This window comes from Magnolia sinica, chromosome 1 (genome assembly GCF_029962835.1).
Source record: "Magnolia sinica isolate HGM2019 chromosome 1, MsV1, whole genome shotgun sequence".
Classification (NCBI taxonomy): domain Eukaryota; kingdom Viridiplantae; phylum Streptophyta; class Magnoliopsida; order Magnoliales; family Magnoliaceae; genus Magnolia; species Magnolia sinica.
This window is the reverse complement of record NC_080573.1, coordinates 71,009,881-71,030,251: the sequence shown is the minus strand read 5'-3', so window position 1 is coordinate 71,030,251 and position 20,371 is coordinate 71,009,881.

Sequence of the window (20,371 nt, the reverse complement as noted above, 5' to 3'; positions counted from 1 at the left end):
TGTCCTCTTTTGTTAATTATCAAGTGAATGAAATTTCTCAAATAAAATACATTTGTTTCTTGTTCGAAACAGATTGTACTCAACGTATTCATTCATGAAGGACATAACTATATACTTTGTTATGTTGTTGATCAATAATTCTATTATGGGTAATGGAAAGTCATCTTTCGGGCATGCTTCGTTCAGATCTTTGAAATTAATGTAAACTCGAATTTGTCCGCTCTTCTTCTTCACATGGACAATGTTAGAGATCCATCTGGGGTATGTGACTTCTCTTATAAAACCAACCTTAATTAACTTGTTCATCTCTTCCTCTATTAAAGGCATTAAGTCGGGATGAAAGCATCTTTGTGATTACTTGACTGGCCTTTTATATTTGGAAATGTTAAGCTAGTGCATTGCTACCATCGACTCTAAACAAGGTATTTTTGCATACATCTAGGTGAACACATCCATATTCCTCTTCAACAAGTTAATATATTGATTTGCTTCTCATTTTGACAAACCGACATTTATATGTTTTTCGACATTCATCCTTTATTCCCAAATTTACTTCTTGTAGTGCATTGACAGTTGGTTGCCCCCCATCTTCTATCTACTCAGGTGTTATTTTAGGATGCTTTATTTCTTCATATTACCTTCTGATGCTTCAATATTCATTCCTTGATTAATGGCTTGGTATACATGAGTCACATTCACTTGTGCATGTGTAGAGGATGCGACCAGTCCGCGAAACTTCTCTCACTTTTTATCATATACATTGAGCGGAACTTGGACACCCTTGCCATTATTTAGCCTCGTTGGTTTATAATAGTCGAACCCAATGTTATGCATAATCCTTATGCTAACTGGGTTGTACCTTTTTTAGATCTTCTAGCAGGAGTTTATCATAGATTTTTGATCCATCCATTCCTTTTTCTATTTCTTTTTCCAAGGGCACGCAGAACACACTTGGCTTCTGGTGAACGACATTGGGCTGTACATAAAATTTGTTTGCCAAAACAAAGAATGGTGTTCTTCTTTTTGCTCACATACTGGCACTATATAATTTGATTGTAAAACCTCCATTTGTTCTTAAGATAACAATATCAGAGGGGGCAGTCCTAGTTGCCTCATATGCCTTTGGACGAAGTAAAATTTCTTTTTCTTGCTCTTTATTACACTTAACTCTTGACATTTTTCTTGTCCACTACCTTTCCCATTAGACAATTTTACCTGCACAACTTTCTTCCCTATTGCTTAGGCTTCACCATCCTTTAACGACAAATCTTCTTCGCTTACTGTCTCATCTTCTTCCGTTGCAAATTCATTGTAGTAGCTTGCATCTACGAAGAAGGAATTTACCACTGTATAAGGTTTCATGTCAGCCATTAGTTTGTATTGGAGTCTATTTCCATAGTACTCGAAGCATTGATGCAATGTGGATGGTACGATGCCAAACTAGTGCATCCACGGGCACCCTAGAAGGAGATTATACATTGTTACCATATCGATCACGTGGCATACAACGTGTGTGACCAAGTCACCGATTTCTAGTACTAGCATGATCTTCCCTAACACTCTCTGACCATCTTAATTGAATCCCTAAATCATCATTTCGCTATCATGCATATGTGAATGGCGGTATCCTAGTTTACTGAACATGCTTAACGGTAGTAAGTTCATTGCAAAGCCATTATCCAGCTTTATACACTTTAACATGCTTCTTGCGGATGTAGCCATTGATCATTAACAATCTATTATGTTCCTTCTCACTTAACGTCAAGTCATCTTTGGAGAAAGTGATAACGGGCATGCACCTGTTTGTCTTCATCCCTTCAAATGCAACACTCTATATCATATGGTATTTCTTTTTCTCTTTTGTATTTTCCATTTCAACAAGCAGTGCTTTCCTTACATTGTCATCGGACAAGCATTAGTCAGCGTTTGACGAAAATCTTTAGACAATCGCAGTGCATCGTATACACTTAACCTAGCAAGAATTCCTTTTTGATGACTCACAACATCGTATGTTACTTTACTGATTAGTCGGGCACCATTAGATGATGTTTTATCTCCTTGATTACCTTCTTTACATGGAGAATATTTTCTGTATGACATTCTCAAAGTCTTCCCCTGCACTGTTGTGGAATTTTACCTTTGTAAAGGACTAGCTATGTTTTTGCATGAGCGTAGTGTAATCACCACTACTTTATGCATGTCATCTGTTAAGGGCTTAATAACAAACACATTGTAGTTTTCACTCTTCTGATTGTCACACGCACACAATCCATGCAAATTTTGTTTAATCCCTTCACATTCGGCTTTTCCACAAATGTTGTGTGCATAATGTGTATCCCATGTGGACACCATATTTGTGGTCGACTTCCTTTCTCGTTCTTTTTCTTTCTCTATTACAATCTCGCCTTGGTTTATCAATTTTTGGAGTATGTTCTTTATTGTAAAGCAATTTTCAGTTGGATGTCCAAGCATGTGATGGTAGTGGCAATAATTCTTTTCTTTCATCCTTTTTACTTAGATAGTTCGATCACCCAGCTGTCAATAACTAGTTCATCATCAGAAGCATGTCCTCCTTCTCGAATGTATATCCTTCATGATTATCGTACTTCCTGGGCAGTTTCTCAGTCATCTAACCTATGTAACAATCTTTGTCTTCTCTCATGTTGACTCTTTGCCGACTTCGAGTCTCTTCCCTTCTTTTTCGATCAATGATATTTACTGCTACTCAATTTAGACTTCGACATGTCATTTCGATCTAGAAAGCGAGAATCTTTCTGTTCATGGCCTCGAGCGCATGGGCTTTTCTGGCAAGGTTGTGAAAGGTTCATATATCGACGCTTGTCATTCTGAATGCGACTCTCGTCTCCATGGAGTTCAGACACATTTTCACCTGTTCCTTTTCCCCATGGAGCTATCGACACAATGCCCCCAAAGTCTTCCATTGGTCAATAAATTTCTCTACCGGTTCTCCTGACCATTGCCATATGGAAGCCATCTCGATAAGGTTAATGTCCCTGTCAGATGAGAAGAAATTTGGCATAATGGCATCCTGCATTTGATCTCATGTGCATATGAATTCTAGTGTCAGGCTAGAATACCACCTAAAGGCTTTTTCTGTTAGTGATGATCTAAACAGTCATAAATAGTACTACAGGACTATAGAGAAGTTTCCCATATTTGTAATGAAATGCATCAAGTGTTTTTCTAGTAATCCATCCCCATTAAACTTTTGGAACTCTGGATATTTAAAGTTTACTAAGAACGGAGTGTCTTTGACTTCATGAGGGTATGATGTTTGAAAATAGAACCTTTTAGGGTGATCTTGCTCACTTTCTGTTCATACAGCTCTGACTACCACTTGTCATAATTCATCTTAGGTTATTGTTCGAGCTGCGAGTGATGAACTGTGTGATCCTACGCTTGGTAGTTGTGAACCCTCTGCTTGTTGTTTGTGTCCATTTACCTTGGCCATCGTAGGATGGGCGGTGACCTGGGCCACATTACTAGATAATGTGGCCAATGCTTCTCTGAGGTTTATACACTCTTCCATCAAAATAGTCTGTACACGAGCCATCTCGGCTAATCTTTCATCTGTAGATATTGGTTGAGTTTGACTTGTCCTTGCCATATAGACGACACTTCTTCGCTTTCTGATTCTCTGGTCATTAATAGAGAGAGAGGATATGTTGTCACGTGGGAGTTCAGAGAGAAGGAACCTTCATTAGACTGGTTAATACTCCAGCATGGTCCTGATAATCTTGGCAGGGCCTATCCGGTGTTGACGTACATGATGGTAGTAAATCCCAGGGATGACGGTTTATTCATCAAGGGGGACTTCCCATTTTCTTTTCGGGTCTATCACGAGGTTGTAACTGGGAGAGCAAGAAAGTCTTGCGAAGCGAAGGAGGTAGCCTTAGTTTGTCTTAGATAAAGGGGAGAGGTGGAGCGAATGTAGGGTTCTGTCTTGCCTCGTTGCGTGTAACAAGCCCCTTGATTGTTCATAGCGGAGTCAGACTCCTTGTTGGAGGGGACCGGGCCTTTAATCTCCTAGACGTCACTACCGTCCATTCCTCATCGTTATTCTACACAATTGGTGACATGGAGATTACTTTAGACATTGTCCGTAGCTTGTCATCTTCAGTCTAGGCCGACTGGACCTTCTTTGTTGAGTTTATGGGTAGTGTTCACACATCATTAATATAGTCAATAGTGAACCTGTAGGATGTAAAGTCAAAGACTATGTTGACCGGAAGAAAATTCATTATAATCTCAAAAAGTTTAAAGTTCCTAAAAAAGGAACAACATGTTAGTGATCTGAGTTAAGCTAAGGTATACATTATTTTAGAGATAAAGGGGGGATGTCCCATTAAGAGTAGCCATTTTGATGCCGCATTGGCGCCAATCAATCATAAGTGTTCTTCCAATTATTCCGAAGATAATATGAATCCTAGATATTCCCCAACAGAGTCGCCATTTTGTTTTGACAAGAAACAAGTACCATCGATCGAAATATTTACGTTTAATAATAATAAAGGAAATGGAAGAAGAATCGTCATTCATTTATTAATTCTAAATTTGTATTACATCTGTGGTATTTTCCTTTGATTATAAAATAAACCACATTTTATCAACATAATAAAAGATAAGAAAATAGTTCAATAGCAATTCCACTAGCATTCCATCTTGCAAAATATCCGTCATAATAACAGAAGAGTTGTACTAATTTGAAAACCCCTTGTTTTGCACTAATAAGCTTAGAATACAAGTGTGAAAGACCGGCTCACAGAGAATCCTAAATTCGGCGAGAGGATATTGTAAGATCCTTGTCCTTGGTAACACCGCTCATGCGCACACGTGTCCCAACCCACACCATTGCTAGGCCATACATTGCACCCCAGTGCACCTAGAAACTCACCCAAGTGATTTGTCTCAGATGACCTTGAGATCTCTATCATGTGGACCGCATCGTCGTTGTGGTCGCAATGGTGAAAACCACGCATTAATCCGATGCTCCGTTAGTGAGATACAACCCATCGAATCCACGACCTAAATTTGTGTATCATGTAACATGAGGAACCTTTATTGTGCTAGGCTCGTTGGACTTGGGCCCAAGTGGTCCTAAAGCTAACTTTCTAGAGCATATGAATTATTAGAAATAAGACAATTACTACATGATAAAAAAAAATGAGCTAGCACATATAAGACAATGTACTATGAGACAAAATTGGATTCTATCCCAAAACCCATCATTAGCCCTCTCCCCATGCCTTAGAAACTAATCATGGCTTATGTTCACTTCATCCTATGCATGCATCCAATGCATATCTTATTTTGTGCCACATCACTTTAAACAACCAATTGCAACACTCCACTTCATCATCCACCACGCATCACCTACAACCCACAACCCTTATCCATCCATTAGCCAATGCATGCCTAGATTTCTTCTACCTTGGCCAATGCATGCCTAGATTTCTTCTACCTTGGCCAATGCATGCTTAGCACCATTAACCTCATCCATCCACTGCCCATGGTATACACCACCTTCCACCTCACTCTTAGCACCAATAAGACCCCATAACTTGCCACCTCAACCCCCAATTCCCTATATAAGAGTAGGAGCTCTCTTACCCTCATCCTTTTGTTAAACTTAGAAAATTTTGAGATTTTAAGAGAGTGGGGCCAAGGTGTGGCCCACCATCAGACCTAGAGGGAGTGGACCACACATCATCATAAGGCCATCCATCCATTTGAGGTGAGTCTACACCCCTTGAGGTTCATGGGCCTAACATGATGTGGAATATGTGCAATGTTGGCATGTGGGTCTTATGTTTGGGATCGTAATTTTATTTCATATTTGATGTTAGAGTGGTGGGGCCTAGTTGTGTTATAAGATCCACCTTAGAGGTATGTATCCATGTATACTTCCCTTCATGTGGGACCGTTGTCCACTAATAAACCAAGCCTAGACGTAAGTGGGCCATACCACAAGAATGTTAAATTTATGAAAAGCCCATTAACCATACTTGTGGTAAAATGTGGGGCACAATCATGAGTTGAACTTGCACCATTAGCTAGTGGGGCCCACTTAGCCATGGAACTGGATTCACATCATCAAAGAGCCAGTAGTTGGATGTTTACCATATATGGAATTTTCTTAGTGGTTCACCATGTGGGACCCACACTTAACCTATAAGATCATGTACCTTATGGGTAGTGTTAGGTCAATGTGGGGGTCACACTAGGTGGGACACACCTATTAATGATTGAGATGGTGATTCTGAATTGTTGGTTTTTATGATAAGTATGATCTAATTGATGGTGATTATGGTAGTGGAATCTCGATTATGGTGATGATTTAATAGATGGTGAATTTATAGCATATACATTGATGATGAATGACTAGTTGTTTGTGGTAGTTATGGCATTGCTTATGTTAATCATGAAGTGAAAGTGACCTTCATGCTAATGATGATGATAGTATTTACATGTATATAATGATGAAATATGCTAGTTGATCACCATGGTTTACTTAATGATCATTACATTGGATGAAAATGTTGATATTTTTGTTGATAATCATGCACGTGTTGATGTCATGATGATGATATGTGTATAATCACTATGCCTTTCATGATATTGGTTACATTGGAGATGGTATTGATATCCAAGTGACAATAATGCACACATTGATGGTCACAATGATCTCATGCATAAGATAACTATGTTTTACTTTATACCTGAATGGTGATAAATAAATGATGCTTGTGAATGTGAGGATAACATCATGCATGATAGATGCATAATGCCTAGGGCAGTATGATGCTAGTGTTGGATGATGGCCATGATATTGATGTTGCATGTGAATACTTATATGCTATGTACTCCATGCACAAGCTTGCATGACATGGATACTTTGGCGTAAAATGTTGGTATGACACCTGATGATATATGTGGCATTACATTAGTGATTGGTGTGAAGGTTACACTGAAGTTTGCTAATAACATTTTCTTTATGTTGATATACCACTTTCTTTATGTTAACGCAACACTTATTTTATATTAGAGCTAGCGTTGCTCTTACATTTAAGTTAGCATTGCTTTATATTGATTTAACCATACCTTATGCTTAATGCGGCATTACACCTCTCATGCATAGTGCTTATGATTATATATTATCATATTTCATACGTATCATTTGTATGCTTGTTGTGTATGGCGATTGTTCACAGCATATGCCCTTCGGCTTAAGACACTTAGGGGACTCTGCATGGGATAGGGTCACCCCATATGATCATGCGGTACACGCAGTTTTGGTGCATGACTTGAATGGTATGAGTCATGCATTTTGCATCTTACATGTCATGATCACTTTACACCTTAGCAACATCAGGGTTGTGGCCTCCACAGGCATATCGTGGAGGGTCAGATTGGACACTAGAAATATCTGTTCTAGCATTAGGGCGCTAAAGATGTCCTTGGGTGAAAGTCCCTAAACCCTGTGGACTAATAGGATGCTTCAACATTGAGACCGAGTGGATAACATGAGTGCCTGTGTGCCAAATACTAGTAGGCTACGTCTCCCACTGTGTCATGGTTGGTTGGAAGGGGGTGTGACCTTATCCGCCCAAGGGTAGGGAGCTATAATCTAGGTTGAGTTTGACCAACTCATAAATGGGTCCTCTATCGACGAGCCGTGTGGGCATTGGCATTTCGCTGGTCAGGCAGTGTTGGGGCACAAAAAATACGCAAATCAATAGGAGTTTGGTTTGTTGTGCATCAAGGATCCAAGATAGGTAGCCCTGCCCATTACGTGACATTCTCTCTATCATCCTTCTCTGAAAAATCTGCCCTGATGAATAGTGCCGCAATGAATATTGCTGTGATGAATAGTGCCACTATGAATAATGTCGTAATGAATAGCGTTACACGCAATGAATAGTTACACGGGATGAATACTTGCATGAATAAATAGCGTTGCATGTGATGAATAGTGTCATAATGAATAGCGTTGCGCAAGTGAATATTGTTGTGAGGAATGGGGCCCATGGCACGAAAATCAATGCCTCACGCATGTGAAAGCTCATAAATACCCACTCCCCCTTTCATTTGCATCATCAGAAACTCTAGAGAGAGAAGGAACCATATGAATACTGTTACACGGGTGAAGAGTGTTGCACGTGAATAGTGTTATGTGGGTGAATAGTGTTACAAGGATTTGATGGGCCTGTTGCATGGTCTTGTAATAAAAGGCCTCCACGACCCTATGCTTTGCAGTTTTAAGGGTTCCCTTCACAGTTCGATTTTCGATGCATACACCTCTCAAGTGTCAACTCGAAGCAGAGGATTTTGGACCCGCACAACCCCTCTGACACTCTGACGGACACCAAATGCGTAGAAATGCTACCGAAATTACTATTGGATTGATTATCATTTCTTTCATTGCACAAATTCATTATACTTTGTTTCAAAATCAAGGGAAACACGAGGATGTAATTGAAACTCAGAATTAATGAAATTTATGATGATGAATGTTCTTTTATTTTCTTTATTAGTTATTGAATAATAATTCTCCAATCGAAATACCTTTCATTTCTTGTCGAAACAAAATAGCGACTTTGCTGGGGATTGTTATTATTCAATGATAACTTAGAAAATATTCAGAAAACTTTTATCAGTGTTTGGCGTCAAATAGACTCCAAAATGGCGACTCTCAATGGGAACATCCTCCCCTTCATCTCTAAAACAAAGTACAATTTTATTTAATTAAAATAATTGATATTCTATTTTGAACAATGGGTATTCTATCCTTACACAACTATGATAGCTTTTCTCGTGACTAACACAATTGTTTACTTCATATTCAATGAATTCGCACAAAATTGCATTGACAATACACAATCGTCACCACAAAAATACCAAAGTGATGTTTAGGATGACGAAAGAAACAGTGATAAAGAAGATAGAAATGTGCAATTACGATGACATATGAAAGAGCATGACAAAAAAAATGGAGAACAACAAGTCCAAAGCATTAATGATTTTTCAAGAAAGCAAACAACATAATAAGATAAGCAGTATTTCAACCATATGTCTTCATGAACCTTCGTTCTTTGGTGGAACAAGAATGAAGAATGCTCAATGAATAGAGAAATCAGAGAAAACATGATTTCTAAATATTCTTTTTAAATATATCTTCCGAACAGCCATGCGAAACTCTTGATTCTTTGATCCTGGAAAAGGGAATTATTGATTTTCTGAGATAATAATTGTCGGTATCAATTTTTGTAGGTCAACATTAGAGCCAGTATCATTACTACGGCTGAACTATTATATGATAATGCTCAAGCCCGGGAGTATTATGGCACTCAAATTATTGCTACGGTCGAAGGTAAAATAGTTTTGATTGTGAAGATTCTCAGAAAAAATCTCACCTAATCAAAAGGGAGCAAATCAGCAATAAAGCTCCAATACAAAGCTCCATGCTCCACCCACAAAGCTTTAAAGCAAAGCTCTAATGCAAAACCAAAAAAAAAGATCGAAGAGTAAAGTTAAGCAATGATCGAAAGAACTACGATACTATACGTACGATCAAGCTACAACCAATGGCAATTGCTATAAGTGTAACCAATCTCCAAGCTTGAGTCATAACCCGTGGAGAAATTAATTGATAGATGGAAAACTTTGCGAGCTTCATGCAGACAATTATCTAAAGAAAAGAAATAGGTGAAGATATGCCTAAACTCTATGAAAACAGGAATTGTGTTCGGACTCACAAGCGCCAACATAAAGACCTTCCGAGATCTTGCAACAAAAGTACACGTATTGGAGTTGATGGCCAGGAAAATGTCAGCGTTTCAAAATAGAATAGAAAGAAGAGGATCAAATAGATCAATGGTAAATATTATTGATCAGGAAAAGAAAAGAGACACCTTTCACAACAAACGAGAAATAATGAGAAGAGAAGACTCGGATCATTATAAGGGTCGTGTAAATGATAAACGACCTCGATTATATGACTCTCACAAAGGATACGCTTTCAAAAAAGAAGATGTTTTGTTGATGAAGAAGAAACTATTAACTGCTGGAGCTATTAAGTTACCTCAGCCCAAATATCTAGTGGAAGTTAAGATGACAAAAGAAAAGAATTATTGTCGTTATCATCCTTTCCTAGGACATTCCACAGAAGACTGCTTCACACTGAAAGATATGTTATAGAAAATGATAAAATAGGGAAAGATAGTAATAAAGAAAGGCGAAGAACGAGATGGAAAAGTAACTATAAATATGATGTTTACGAGAGATCTGTCAAAGATATGGAAAAGTAAAGAGAAAACTACTGCGACAAGGGAGTTATCACTTGCAATACTTCCTACAACAGGTTTTATCAAGAATATTCATCATTAATCATAGCTTCCTGGGCCATCCACTGAAAAAATTAGTCTGAACGATCTAGCTTCTATATGCCAACAAGAAGAAGAACCGATTAAAGAATTCATCAATCGATGGAGAATCCTAGGGGCATCATGCCCATAATTTGTGGAAGAAGAAGAATGAATCAAGTTATGTATAAAATGCATAAGACTAGATATTGCATTATGTCTTATTGGTCCGAATATACAAAAATTTCAAGATCTAAACGAGAAGGCTTGCAATCTAGAAAAGGTTAGTACAAAAGTGTTCAATTCTCATATGAGTCGGCTATTTCAAAATCTCAAAAGAACTTCAACTGATACTACCGAAGAAGAAAGAAAAATGAAGAATTGTCAGGATGAACAAAGAAACTTTGGTGAAAGAAATATGAGTGATTCCACAACTAAGAAAGTAAAGAAAGGATTTAAACAATTCAAAAACTGTGAGAAGTATACATTTTAAGAAGACGATAGATTTCCTATGATGAACCAATTGCTGGCCGTAGAGAAAATCAAATTGCCATGGCCAAAGTGTCCAAAGGAAATAAAGAAGATAAGAAAAAAATGATTATTGCTATTATCATCATTTTCTTGGACATCGAATTGAGAATTGTTTCATCTTGAAGAAAATTTTATAAGAAATGATGAACAGTGGTGAAATAGTCATAAGGAAAAAGCATGACATAAGAGAAAAAGTAATGGCACGCAATCCCGATTAAAGTCAGTCATGATTATTTGAAAGAAAAGCCATATTCTAATATGTACATGACTCTTCATATCTTTGTGATCGAAATGTGAAGCCGCAAGACAAGTATATTCACAAGACCAGAGGCAGGTATATTCTTGAAGATCACTGCAATTTTGATTTCAAAATTATCATTATAATACTTCCCAATCAAAAGGGAACAAGACAAGCAGAATGATGAAAAAGCTTCAAAAGGCAATACCATGTGTTCTTCTCCTCATATAAAAGGCAGATTCTCATGCATATCAAGCGTATCAAATTTATCACTGATTATCGCCAAACGCTGATGATTATCACCAAATGCTAATGAACTCTTGCCGATTATTGCCAAACGTAGATGATTATCGCTGAACACCGATGATTATTATCAAATTGATATTATCGCCATCACTATTTGCTGTTGACTACTATTACAAAAGCCATTATCGTCGAACTGATATTATTGCCAAGTTGATACACTATTTTAAACATAAATATTATCAAGGATACTATAATCAACAATGGTAATATATCATTTATCTATTTATCATCTTTTTCAACAGAGTGTTATGCATAAGTCCTACAATAACGAAGGCGATTTATCATCTACGACAGTGGAATGCTACGCATAAGACCTACCACAAGCGGCGATACATCAAATTATATATGGGCAGCAGTAAGAAGTCAGTGGCCCTAAAAAGCCCGTGAAGGTCATCACATGCTTAGACCCATGCAGGCAGCGGGGAGAGAGCCACCGACTAAAAGCCCTAATTGGCCAAAAGTCCACAACGGCCAATCACGTGTGAGACCAATGCCATCTGTATAGCTTTCAACAATGTCACGGGGGAAGGTGAGAGAAAATGCCCTCCTATGAATGGGTCCAACTTGGCAGACGAAGAAAAAGCAAGCTACAATGTGCGCTCTTTGGCTCGTCTATAGATAGGCCAACCAAGTGTAAGACATCCAGATTCCTGGATTAATTTCAGTAGAAACTCATGGGGACGTGTCACGCCCTAAACTCGGGGAGTGGGTTCACAAAATTTTCGATCACCGAATTCAGCACCTGCAGCCTCCATAATACCCCATTCTCAGCTCTTAGCACCTATATACCAGGTTTCGATCCTAGGATCCTACAAGGAGGATTTTCAGCATAAATTTATTTCATAAGAAGCATAACCATAAGCATAACTGAGCCACAACAATAAGAACATCACCATATATCCACTAATATCAAAAAAAAATTGGTACAAGGCATGAAGGGAAATACAATATAGATAACGAAACTCCAAAAGCTCAGTTGCATGCTCCTACATCAGTTCTGCTATGTCCTATTGTCACCTGTACGCAACGGTCATGCATAAGCTTATCGAAAGCTTATAGGGTGGTGTAAGTGTGTGCGCATGATAAGTGTCAAGTATGCAATGTCAGAGTATGCGGAATAATGCTTGTAAGTCCATGAATGCTAATAGTCATACCAAGGCTATGCAATGCAAGGCCTACATGGCCAATGACATATGTGAGATGCAACTCAAGCATATCAATCCTCATCTGAATCCACATATCAATACAACTCATCTCTAGAATATCACCGGGGTCTAGTACACTCTACACCAGATTGCCGCCCCAACTAGACGCGCAACTATGCAAGTAGAAGAGACCTCACTATCCACCTGGCTAGTAGTCAGCCAATATCTACCCACCACGTCAATAGTGGACCCATTTACGATCTGGTCGACTCAGCCTAGCCATGCCCCCTACCCTCAGGCCGGTAAGGCCACACCCCCTTCCAACCGAACATAATACAGTGGGAGATGCGACCTAATGGTATTCGGCACTCGTACGCTCATGCATCTACTTGGTCTCAATTTTAGAGCATCCTCATGGTACCATAAGGGTTCTGGGACTTTCACCTAGGGACATCCATAGCACCCCAATGCTAGAAATAAGTGTTTCTGGTTCCAATCCTACCATCCACGATATGCCTGTGGAGGCCACGACCCTGATATTACTACGGCATATTGTGATCGTATCACACAAATGCAATGTGCATGAGTCATACTATCCAGTCATGCATCAATCCTACGTATGTCGCTCGCTCATGTGGGGCAACTCAGTCTCTCAGGGAGGCTCATAACAATCTGCCCAATGGCATATGCTATGATCAATCACTCATATCAAGCATACACAAGATGCGCATGGGCATGAATCATGAAGTTATACTAAGCATATTCTACGATGATGATGTTCTCTCCTCATATCAAGGATGGACATAGATGGCTTACTCATATCGAGAATGGGCCTAAGAACAAGGAGTGGGCTTCCTCACCCTCTCCATCACTTAGTTAAACTGGGCTTCCTATGGAGCCCAATAATCACAAGATGGGCTTTAATGACTCTACAAGGCATGGTGGAAGCATCTCAATAGTGGGGGCCCGACGGTTTGGGTTAGCCCACTAAGGCTAGATGGATAATACTTATGGGGGCCCAAATAGATGAGAATGGGCTTAACAAGGGCCCAATGGAGGTTCACAATATGGACATTTAAACACCATTGTCTCCTACGAGCGGCTCGCATGAAATCTAATTTATAACGGGGCCTATGGCTCGAATACTACTTGGCTGCTAACAAGAAGCCTCTTACTTGAGACCCGCCTCCCCTTCAGCTTAAGGCTCGCTTAGTAGAAAATAAATGGGCAGCATACATGTCATTACACACATCATGGTGGGCCTCAACAAATGGCCCATGGTCCACATACATTAAGGTGGGCTACTTGGGACAACCCATAGCCCAAAATACCATGGCCAAAGGAAACATATAATACATACATTACGGTGGGCCTCATGGGTAGCCCATATGCCCCAAAATAAATAGCTAAGGTATATTCAACATTCATCATTATGGGCCTTATAGGTCAGCCCAAATTTTAGTAAATTGGATGGGCCATAAAGATAAAATCACATACACCATAGTGGGCTTACAACCAGCCCACATGGCCTAGCACAATGGATGGGCAACACTTGCATTAGGAAAGGCACTAAGGTTGGATGTCCAGCCCATCTGGGCCTGCCCGGATGTCCAAAATTTGGACAGTAAGGTCCCACATTAATCAGGACAAAGATGGGCCTCACAAGGCCTTAAAGGGGCCCATAATCAGGAATACAAATATGTGTGTACACATAACACCCTCAATCTAGTAGACCTCACAACTTCAAAACTTTCTGCTATATGTAGTAATTTCGAGCCTTCGCTAGACATCCAGCCCACCCAACTTTCTGGGCCTACTGGGGTCTAGCAAATAGGTTATCTGGGTAAAAAAAATACTTCATGGTGGCCCAAAAATACTACAGTGGGCCCCACCAGATGAAAGCATGGATACAACACATAAATCAGGGTGGGCTTGTTGCTGGATTGCAAGTCCAGCAACACCCAACCCAGCCTGGACGGCTGGCCTGAAACATGCACAAGATGGGCCCCAACTATGGACGTCCCACCAGGGATGGGCCACGTCCAGGTGGGCCACACCAAAAGGAAGGACGGTCTGGACACAACACATCATTGAAGTGGGCCTGCATAGCCTAGGACGGCTAGCCCCTTTTGGACGCTAGGCCTGCCTGGGCATCCAGCAGAGGAGCTGCTGCCCCGGCATGTGGCATCCCTCAAATGAACAGCCTGGATGCTACACAATCACCAGAGGTGGGCCTCAGAAAGGTGTCCACAATAGAGTGAAAGGGGAAGGACATAACACAAGCATCAAAGGTGGAATGTTGTTGAAAATAATGTTGTTGGAAACAATGTTCCTGGAAATGCTAGTTCTACCTCTAGGATGGGCCCAGGGCCTGCTTGATCATGAAAAATGGGTGGATAGCATGCGTCCATACATGTACAACAAGGTGGGGTCCACATGAGTGGTCCACTAATTAAAAATCAGGCTAATATTTATGGTTTCCCTCCATGCAGGACTACTGGGCAGTCTAGAAATTTAAACTGTCCAGGCACCTTAGGCCCAGCCCAAAGATGTCCCACCAAGGCTGGATGTTATGGGCTTTCATCATACCAAGGTGGGGTCAACACATTAGTGAACCACCCCACTACAGAAAGAAAATCAAACTAATGTATAGGCAAATCTCCATTCAAACAGCCGGTAAATGGGCCTAGGAAAAGTCTGGAGAATAGCATGTTGCTGCACATCACAGCCCATGAAGCTTGTTGGATGCTAGACACTTATCACACTAATCATGATATGGCCTACCTGAGTGGGCCACAGATACCCCAGACCAGACTTGAAACTGTATTTCTCCTTACATATCAAAATGGATAGCAAGGTCGGTCATCCAACATCCAGAAAATGGATAGCAAGACCGTCTCACCTTACTGGACGGTCTGGGCATCCTGAACACACTAGGTGGGCCACGTCCATCAAGGAAAAAGGAGGATAGGGTCATGGGAGGGGGGTTCCGCCACTATGAGCCCCTCCAAACAATCCAAACCATACATCCATGGGTTTCATGCATGCATGGACCCTACTTTTGAAAATCTAAGGTGACGATACCATCACCACCATGAAATCTCGGGTCTAGATGACCCATCAATGGCATGGATTCAAATAAATCATCATGATGGGGTCCATGGAGAATGGCCCCATCATGGCTTATGCATGCAACAATGGTGGACCGTTGGCCACACCTAGGGGTCAAGTAGGATCTCCACCATTGATTGTTGGGTCCTACATGCCCCCAATGTAAGAAAAATTAAGGATCTAAGCAAGAAAACATCAAAATTAACCCTAAAGAAGAACCCACATTGGTTTTTCAACTCCTTCCACCCTTGAGATCTAATTCTTTAAAGGAAGGGTTTTAAAGGTGGTGATAGGCTTGGGATGGCTAGAGCTTGAGAGATGGCTGAAAATGGGAGCTTGTTTGGACGTTTGGAGGTTGCTAGCAAGGGAAAATTGAAAAAGAAAAGGAGGGAGAGAGATAAGAGAGAGAGTGTTAGCTAGTTAGGATAATCATTGCTCATGGGAAAGAGAGTGGCATGCCTAGCATGATTACAAGCATGCTTACTAGGGTAGGGTGATGTCACCCCTAGGCTAGGGTGATGTCATCCTAATGATGATTTCTAGGAAAAAGCACTTTATCAGGAATAGCTAGGTCCTGCAACACGCGGTCCATAGCTGGGAAAATACACAAACCATAACTCTCAATCTAAGTGTCGCATTGGTACACGAGATGCCATTTGCAACCGCGGCGATGGCGTGGTTGCAATAACATAGGTCTCGGGTTGAGCCGACTCGGGTTAATAGGATGCAACTTGAGGTTACTCGCATACGCTATCTATAAGTCTCATGTCACCGAAATTTGATTGGGTGAATTGCGGGATCCCAAGGAATGAATTGTACTAGGACACAGGCCTTACAACTCTCCCCTTTTAATAAAAAATTCATCCTTAAAATTTATTATCACGCAAAACAAAATAAGGAAGGGAAAACATGGCATTGCATAAACATATATATCAAAGATAAAATACAAGGCACAATCAATCTATAAGAAGATGGGGATAACGCTCTCTAATCTCAGCCTCGCGCTCACAAGACGCCTCCTCGACACTATAATGACCCCACTACACTTTCACCAAAGGAATTACCTTGGTATGGAGGACCTACTCCTTCCGATCAAGGATGCGAACTGGCTTCTTAATATAGGAAGCATCCTCACGGACCTCAAGTGGCTATCAATCAATCACAGGAATGGTGTCTAACCCACACTTCTATAGCATAGAAACATGAAAAACGTTGTGGATACCAGACAACTGAAGTGGTCAGGCGAGTCTATAGGTCATTGCGCCAACGCACCTAGTGATCTCAAAAGGTCCAATAAATCTCAGGGTGAGTTTGCCCTTTGCTCTAAATCGAGCCACACCCTTCATGGGTGAGACCTTGAGATACACTGTCCCCTACTACAAACTCCAAAGGAAGACGCCGACGATCGGCAAAACTCTTCTGTCGGCTCTGAGCTGTGTACATCCTCTGCCTGATGATATCGATAACCTCTAATGTCTGCTGCATAAGCTCGGGGCCTAGGAGACGATGCTCTCCACCTCAGCCCAACAATTAGGAGATCTACATGGTCTGTCATATAAGGCCTCAAAAGGAGTCACATCAATACTTACCTGATAGATGTTATTGTATGTGAATTCAGACATGCGCAAATGCTCATCCCAGCTACTCGAGAACTCAATGACGCAGGCTCGAAGCATAACCTTAAGAATCTGGTTGACCCTCTCGGACTGCCCATCGGTCTACGGATGATACGTGACACTAAATTGTAAGGAAGACCACATCGCCTTCTAAAAGCTCCTCCAAAACTAAGATGTGAACCTCGGGTCTCGGTCAAAAATGATCGAGACTGGAACATCGTGAAGTCTCCCAATCTCATCAATAAATAATCTGGCAAGCCGGTCTAAAGCCAGGTTGCACGAATCGTGAGAAAATACGCCAACTTCATCAGGCAATGCACGATAATCCAGATGGCATCATGACCGTGTTGAGTCCTTGGCAAGCCCATTATAAAATCTATGGATACATGCTCCCACTTCCACATCGGGACGCTCAATGGTTGCAACAAACTTGGGGGTCTCTGATGATCGACCTTGACACGTTGGCAAGTGTCACACTCGGCCACAAAACTAGCGATCTGACACTTCATCCCCACCCAAAAATACTATTGCCTTATATCACAGTACATCTTCGTCGAGCCAGGCTAGATAGAAAACATCGATCAATGTGCCTCGGTCATAAGATCTCTGTGCAATTCTAGAATATCCAAGATACACAATCGGCCTCTGAAATGAAGTCCACCATCAGAACCGATCTGCTAATCTAACTAACTCTTAGATGCCACCTCTGCTCGATAAATCTGAAGTGACTTGTCTGTCTGCTAAGCCTCAATCACCCTTGCGATAAGAGAGGGTTAAATCGACAGCTCGATAACTGTATGTAAAAGACTGCAGATCAAACTCGAAGTCATATGATGTTATATCCTCGAGCATCTTCCACTCCTAAATCATCATATGCGCCACTAGGCCTCGTGGCTAATGGTTGAGGGCATCTGCCACCACATTCGTCTTGCCCAGGTGGTATTGAAGATCAAAATCAAAGTCCTTTAGGAGCTCCATCTAATGTATTTGCTGCATATTCAACTCGGACTATGAGAAGAGGTACTTCAAGCTCTTGTGGTCGAAGAAGAGCTTAAACCTAACCCCATAGAGATAATGTCTTCACACCTTCAGTATGAAGATGACTGTTGCCAACTCTAAATCATGTGTGTGGTAGTTTAACTCATGAACCTTGAGCTGGCGAGATGCATAAGCCACTGGCTTCCCTTGCTGCATCAGGACAGCACCCAAACTAACATGCGAGGCATTGATAAACACCACAAATCCTTCACTCCCAGAAGGAAGAGTGAGGACAGGAGCGGATGTGAGGCAGTCCTTCAGGTGCTCAAATGCTCGCTTGCAGGTGTCACTCCACATAAACTCTATGCCCTTTCGGGTCAACCTGGTTAACGGTGCTTCAATATGAGAGAATCCCTCAATAAAGCGTTAATAATAGCCCTTCAAACTAAGAAAACTGTGAATCTCGGATGCGTTCGTGGGCTGGCCCCACTGACGCACTACATTAATCCTTGAGGGGTCCACTGCGACACCTTCCCTCGTCACCACGTGATCGAGGAACTTCACCTCCTCCTGCAAGAACTCACACTTCTCCAGCTTCGCATAGAGATGATGGGCACGAAGGGTCTGCAACACAATCTCTAGATGCTACTCATGGTCCTCGCAGGTCCTCGAATGATTAGCATGTCGTTGATGAAGACCATGACAAACTGATCGAGATAAGGATGGAAGACCTCATTCATTAGCTGCATGAATATGATGGGCACATTGGTCAGTCTAAAGGACATGACCTAAAATTCAAAGTGACCATAGTGCATCCTGAAAGCTGTCTTCAGGATGTCCTCCTCTGAGACCCAAGTCTGATGGTAATCAGAATGCAGGTCAATCTTTGAAAAGAACTATGCACCCTGCAGCTGATCAAATAAATCATCTATCCTTGGGAGCAGATACTTGTTCTTGATCATGACTCGGTTGAGCTTGCGGTAATCCACGCAAAGCCTTAATGAGCCATCCTTCTTCTTGACGATTAGTACTGGCGCTCCCCACGGCAAACTGCTCGGACGAATGATGTAACACCTTGTACTTTTAATACTCGGGTGTTACCATTTAAATCATTAAAAAAACATTTAGGCATGTGAGAAACATAGAATAAAACTATAAAACTATCATAAAATAATTCACAAAGAGACCATCCTTGTAACCCATGAATCCTTCTAAAAGATCTTATTTGTTTACAACTCCCACTAAGTTAAGTCTAAGGTCATTTTATGAGTCCATTGACATATAACAAGGGTCCTACTCACCAACGACTTTATAAAATAATATATATATAACATACATCTAAGGTACACATCTATTTAGTAAGATCGCAATCAGATCATATATTTTGGACCTCTAACCCTTATCTTATAATTAAAACAAATCTAAACCACCCAAATTAGATCGGTAAGTTGAAGGCCTCTTGTAAGAATCCAAACTGTCCACCTAGTGAACCATTAGACCTTAAAACATCTTGAAGTTGGGACTAAATCATTATATCCACCGTTCATTAGACATGGATCTCTTAACCTAACAATCCACAACTTGATTTCTCACTCAAAATGGAACCCAAGACATTCAGACAATTGATGTTCAGATTCAAAATGATACAACTGCTAAATTGTCAATAGATGTTAACTAGATGCATTCCAATAGTCATAAGACTATGAACTAGAAATTTAAGCAGATCCCACCATCAAATTGTCAGTACCAATGACTGATTATCAAAAGTTACACCAAGTAGCCTTTTTAAACATCGGAGCCACAAATGATCAGCCATTACACTCAAATTAATGATCCATTACTCGATCATTGCAATTGGACCCCAAGATCATCAAATCTACTAAGGATTTCCATATAAGTAAGGGTAGAAATCCTAAGAATCACTAATGAATAGATTAGGAAGAGATCTGACCGTCAAATCTCTAATGATTGTCGGATATTTCATTTAGACACACAATCCCATTGATATGGCCCACCTGAGTTTCTGATTTTTGTCATATTTGCTCGAATCGTCATATCACGGAC